This window comes from Panthera leo, chromosome A1, assembly GCF_018350215.1.
Source record: "Panthera leo isolate Ple1 chromosome A1, P.leo_Ple1_pat1.1, whole genome shotgun sequence".
Taxonomy (NCBI): Eukaryota; Metazoa; Chordata; class Mammalia; order Carnivora; family Felidae; genus Panthera; species Panthera leo.
The window spans coordinates 44,314,247-44,320,246 of record NC_056679.1 but is presented as its reverse complement, the minus strand read 5'-3'; the positions used below and the strand labels follow the sequence as shown (position 1 = coordinate 44,320,246).

The 6,000-nt window shown below is 33.6% G+C and overlaps 1 long non-coding RNA gene across 1 annotated transcript in view; it reads right to left on the bottom strand.

The window, feature by feature from the left end:
- Positions 1–3,748: 3,748 nt before the first annotated feature.
- LOC122213570 overlaps positions 3,749–6,000 on the bottom strand; it is a 37,995-nt gene continuing 35,743 nt past the window's right edge. The window contains exon 3 of the long non-coding RNA XR_006199591.1: positions 3,749–4,004. This is a non-coding gene — a long non-coding RNA (uncharacterized LOC122213570). The remainder of the gene's footprint in view (positions 4,005–6,000) is intronic.

Below are 6,000 nucleotides of genomic sequence, written 5' to 3'. Positions count from 1 at the left end.
AACTCAACAGAATCAGTTGCATTTCTAAATATTAACGATGACTATCTGAAAAAGAAATAAAGGAAACTTTCCTACTCACAATAGCATCAAAACAATAAAATACTTAGGAATAAGTTTAATTAAGGAAGTGAAAGATCTATACAATGAAAACTACAAGATGTGGATGAAAGAAATAAAGAGGGCATAAACAAATGGAAAGGTATCCTATATCTATGGATTAGTAGACCTAATATTGTTAAAATGATTAAACGAAGCAATCTACAGACTCAATGCAATCCCTATCAGACTTCCAACAGCATTTTTCACAGAAATAGAAAAAAAACAATCCTCAAATTTGTACATAACTGCGAAAGATCCCAAATAACCAATGTTCTTCTCATTCTCAAGAATTAAAAATATATGTATATATTGGGGGAAACACTTTAAATTATACAAATTAGAATCAAGTAAGTAGAAGCTTTCCTGATTGTTAAAGATACAATAATCTCTGTAGCTAGCAACAGCATACAAGGATACTTTAAGCTTTCCATAGGGAAAAATCTATAGCTGCAATAATCTTGTAATAACCCCTAAAGTTGCCAATGTTAAGGAAGATACATATTTTCATCAATCCTAAAATATGTACTCTGTATGTATTGACTTTTCATATGGAGAAGGAGATAAAACGAAGTGTGAATTTCCACTTTCAGTACAGTATAAAAAGTTGTAAACATAAAACTAATGGTTACAATGTAGGTAAAATGTTAAAAATAAATGGTAACTAATACAAATTCTATTTTAGATGCACTCTTCATTTGGTCTCTTAAAAATACATTTTATACAACAAAAGGCACTGAGTGATAGAAGATTTAGATAGCATCTCTAGGAATTAAGTTTTGTTATGTATGAGTCATTTTTAATGGCTTCCCCCCCACCACCTCTTTTGGAATTAAATTAAATATAAGAAGACCAGAAATCTGAACTGGTTACATAGATTTTAGACTAATAAATATGTTAACATTCAACAATGGTGTATACATTTTTAAAAACTTTATCGAGAAATATCTAAGCATGAAGGTATGTGACTGTAAGAGTATGGGTATATATGAGTATTGTAAAACCATTAATGAAATAGTAATTAATTTGAGTAGTTCCTAATACACTTCTGAGTCTTATGCATAAACCTTGGCAGGTGTTAGACAACATGATAGATTCTGAAATGCTGCCAAATGTCAATGATAATGACTGCTTGACAGTGATAAGTATAAAATGTTAGCAGAGAAAATTACTTCAAGTAGATTATTACTGTCAAGCCTCAGCTGGCTGAAAGTAGGAGTGAATATAACAGTTGCTTTGATGTCCCCTAGGGTATGCGCTGGGAGAAAATGTGGGTAGATAGTGGAAAAATTTCCCCTAATTTCTGAGATTTGTGTTCTGTGCTGAAGAAAAGAAAACTGAGGACAACATTATACATTATTACATTCCATCATTTTGAAATAATGTGGAGACTGTTAATGTCTTGTGCTGTTCTTGACTTTAACAATCCCACAAAATAAGTTCTTCTATATATCCTTCAATGTGAAAGTTTGCTTAAATTTCAAATGTATACTCATTTCATCACCACATTTCTGGAAAAGGTAAGGATGCACTAGTGTAAAATCTTTTGGTCTATCATCATATTGGAAAATCTAATAAAATATTTGGAAAAGCTTATCCATAGATTTATCTAATAGGGTGTTTTGCCACACTCTTGCCCTCCACTACAGCATGCAGGTGTCATACATTCACTGGTAATGAAGTAACTGTTTTAAACTCAATTACACACTAAGATCTGATTTTGGAGGTTAATAGTTGGAATTAAATTGTGTCTAAACTGGTGGTAAAAAAGAACAAGTCAAGTACTAAATAAATAGGATAGAATTATTCTCTAATTTTAACATACTCTAAAATTGCATAGAGGAAAAATATAATTTGTCTAGACTCAGTTGTCCAATTCATAGGAAACAAAAGGATCATGAGATAGTTGTGACAATAGTATCTAAAGTCTTCAAGCAGCTGCTTTTCTATTATGTGTCTTGATAGAGTGCTTAATATAGTGTTTGTTTAAAACTAAACAACTCTTCTCCAGCCAATATAAAGGATCTTAGTTCTTTTTCTTACTTTTACATTCACGTGGATATTCTGAAATTTTATCGATATTAAAACAACAGGCAACACAGTAAGGACCATAAAAACTCAGCGAGTTTTGCTCTTTGGCAGTAATTCTCATTTTTTTTCCATCAGAGCAGAGCAATAAAAATGCTGAGAAAAAAAATCTTAATAGGATATATAGCAATTTCCAGCCCCGAAGGCTAGGTTTTTATCTTTTCTATAAGCTGAACCTGACTTTACTATATTCTTCTGAGTGGTAAAGCCACTTGGGGTGTGTGTGTGTGTGTGTGTGTGTGTGTGTGTGTGTGTGTGTGTGTGTGTGGAAAGGCAAGGAGAGATTCATAGACCTCCAAGAGTCTCAGCAAAGTTTTGGCTTTCTTTAAATTTTTAAAAAAAAATTTTTATGTTTATTTTTGAGAAGGAGATAGAGCGTGAGCATGGGAGGGGCAGAAAAAGAGGGAGACACAGAATCTGGAGCAGGCTCCAGGCTCTGAGCTGTCAGCACAGAGCCCAACGCCGGGTTCGAACTCACAAACCATGAGATCATGACCTGAGCAGAAGTCTGAGGCTTAACCAGTACCCAGGTGCCCCTCTTTTAAAAAAAATTTATAATTTTTTATAATTATATATTATATAATATTATATTATATTAATATATTAAATTAATATTATATATTTATTTATAATTGAGAGACAGAGAGACACAGAGCGTGAGCAGGGGAGGGGCAGAGAGAGAGGGAGACACAGAATATGAAGCAGGCTTCAGGCTCCGAGCTGTCAGCACAGAGCCCGACGCGGGGCTCAAACTCACAGACTGCGAGATCATGACCTGAGCCGAAGTCGGCCGCTTAACCGACTGAGCCACCCAGGCGCCCCTCTGCTTTGTTTTTTGTAAAGCATTTAACACAATGCTTTTGTGTATTATTCTGCAATTTTTTTTTCACACAGTATTATATTTCTATGAGTTAGCCACGTTTTCCCTTTAGTTCTTGCATACGTTGTCTTATAAAATTAAACATATATATATATAACCTACAATTATATTCTTATGTGTATACATAGGAAAAGAAACGTGTTCATGTTCACTAGTGGATATGTACAGAATTGTTTACTGCAGCATTGGATAACAGCAAAACACAATCTAGAAGGAAGTCAACACCTATAAAGTTGAGAGAATTTGAAATTGGATGAATTGTGACAAACTTACATCATAACATATCATGCAACAATAATTTATTTTTCAAATACAGAGGTAATTAGTCCTTTTTTTTTTTTTTTTAGCTAGCATAAGAGCTATATTCTAAGGGTATCATTTAGAAGTTGACAATCTCTGATTGGAATGCAACTACTATCGTTTTTTAAACCTGCTTAGTTAAGATCAGCCTTTCCCCAGTTTCTCATCTCCCTTTTAGTAACCACCTTGTTAGAGATCTGAATGAGCCTGCTTTGATCCAGAGCTTCTTTTCCCCAGGTGCTTCTATCTGCAGACAAAAATCTTTCACTGTCCATACAGCACTATCAATTATTGATATAATATAGATTCTACAGCTGCTCTACTTTTATAAGTGCTCTAAACCAACAATGAGAATGGCATTAATAAATAAATACCTACCAGGAATTTTGCTGGTTGAAGAACAATATGCTGGAGAAAGGAACTCTAATTTTTTTTTTTTTTTTTTCAGTTCAATGATTTCAGCTTGAGTTAGACATTGTTTCCTATGAGGTTTGTGGATGAATTGTAGAGCAGGTCAGAGTTTGGCAGAAAAGGGATATTGCCTATGATAGTGTAAAAGGGTCCCTAGGGTATGTATAATACATCCACAATAAGAATGATACGTTACATGCATTAGGATGAGGTTCCCAAGAAGATCATCCTGAAAATAAAAAGATTAACTGTTATGAAAAATTATTTCTTTCCACTAAAATAAATTTAAGACTGTTCAACATAATACTTATAACAGCGCACTTCTACTGGCATCCTCGAAATTTGGTGACACAGATGAGGCTAAAAGGATGGACAGAAAAGAACATAAGACACAGAAATATGGGATGCCTTGGATAATTAGGTACGCTTTCTTTCTTCTCTTTCTCTTAATGTTAAATTTCTCATTATAACACATCAATTCAGAGAACAATAATTCATTTTGCTTACTGATAAATGTTTATTATGCTTGGTACTGCAATGCACGCTAAAATTACAGTGGTGAGAAAAAGAGAAGTTACCACCCCTCCTGACATACATATGTTACTACTATCTGTACTTTTGATCCCTTGAATCACCAAAGACAGATATTAGTAGATAAATTGTCAAAGATGTTTGTCTTATAGTTAGATTACAGAGTTGAAAATTAAATTATAGTTTTGGCATAACTATTTTACCAATACTTATTGTAAAACATGACAAAGAAATTGGTCAGAGTCAAATCATGAATCAGGAGTGTGAGCAGAATTACAAAAAGTAAGCTTGCAGTAAAAAAGAAAATCTGTCTATTGGTTAATCTAGCTATCTACACACACACACACACACACACACACACACACACACACCCCTACATTCATACATATATATTATATACTATAAATGTAGAGAGTACATTTTTTATTGCTTGAATTTAGATTCACTGAGTGAGCCCTTCCTAGAGTGTAATATGACTTGGCAAAGCAAAAAATCAAAACAACAACAACAACAAAGAAAGAAAGAAAAAAAGAAAACAATATATTTGTATTAAAAAAGAATTTAATGTTTATTTATGTTTGAGAGAGAGACAGTGTGAGCAGGGGAGGGGCAGAGAGAGAGGGAAACACAGAATCTGAAGCAGGCTTTAGGTGCTGAGCTGTCAGCACAGAGCCTGACATGGGGCTCGAACCCATGGACTGGACTGCTAGATCATGACCTGAGCCAAAGTTGGACGCTTAACTGACTGAGCCACCCAGGTGTCCCTCAAACAATATATTTGTATTAAAAAAACTGTTAGAGGTGCCTAGGTGGCTCAGTTGGTTAAGCATCCGAGTTCAGCTCAGGTCATGATTTCACAGTCTGTGAGTCTGAGCCTGGCATTGGGCTCTGTGCTGACAGCTCAGAGCCTGAAGCCTGCTTCAAATTCTGTGTCTTCTTCTCTCTGCCCCTCCCCTGCTTGTGCTCTCTCTCTCTCTGTCTCTCAAAAGTAATGAAAAACATTAAAAAAATTTTAAAACAACTGGTAATATCATTTAAAATTTATTAATTTAATTTATTAATTTATTTTGATTTATTTTGGCTTAATTTTTAAATATAGCTAGGTATTATACCAGAACATATGTGAAGTAATATTTGTGACCATTCTTTATTGAATATTCCAATTCAAAGAAGAAATACTAAATAGATAATATTGACATGGGAATAATCCTTATTTAAAAAAAAACAAAATTAATGGAATGGAAAACATATTGTAAGCGAATTAGGTTCAGTACACCATGAAGAAATCACTGGTCTCTGGCACATAGAACCAATGATACATAATATATTTGGAAAACATGTCTGATGCAGCATAGTGGAAGAATGAGGCAAAATGTAAAGCCATCGAACATTATTAAATCTTTCAGTACAAATGATTAAGTAGATTTAATTTCAACTGGATTTTCTGGTTACATTTGACATTGCACTATTTACGTTAGTAATTCACATTTGGGAAGGATGATAAACAAGGAAACATCACTGGTATATCACAGTAGATGCTTGTTGAACCACTCTAAAGAATTGTATATACATATATGTATTTATATATGTACATATATAAAGAAATGGATTAATTCTATTCTCACAGAATATAAATGCATAACACGTAGAAATATTAAAATGTATCAGGGACTTCTGTTTTTACTCTTACAGTT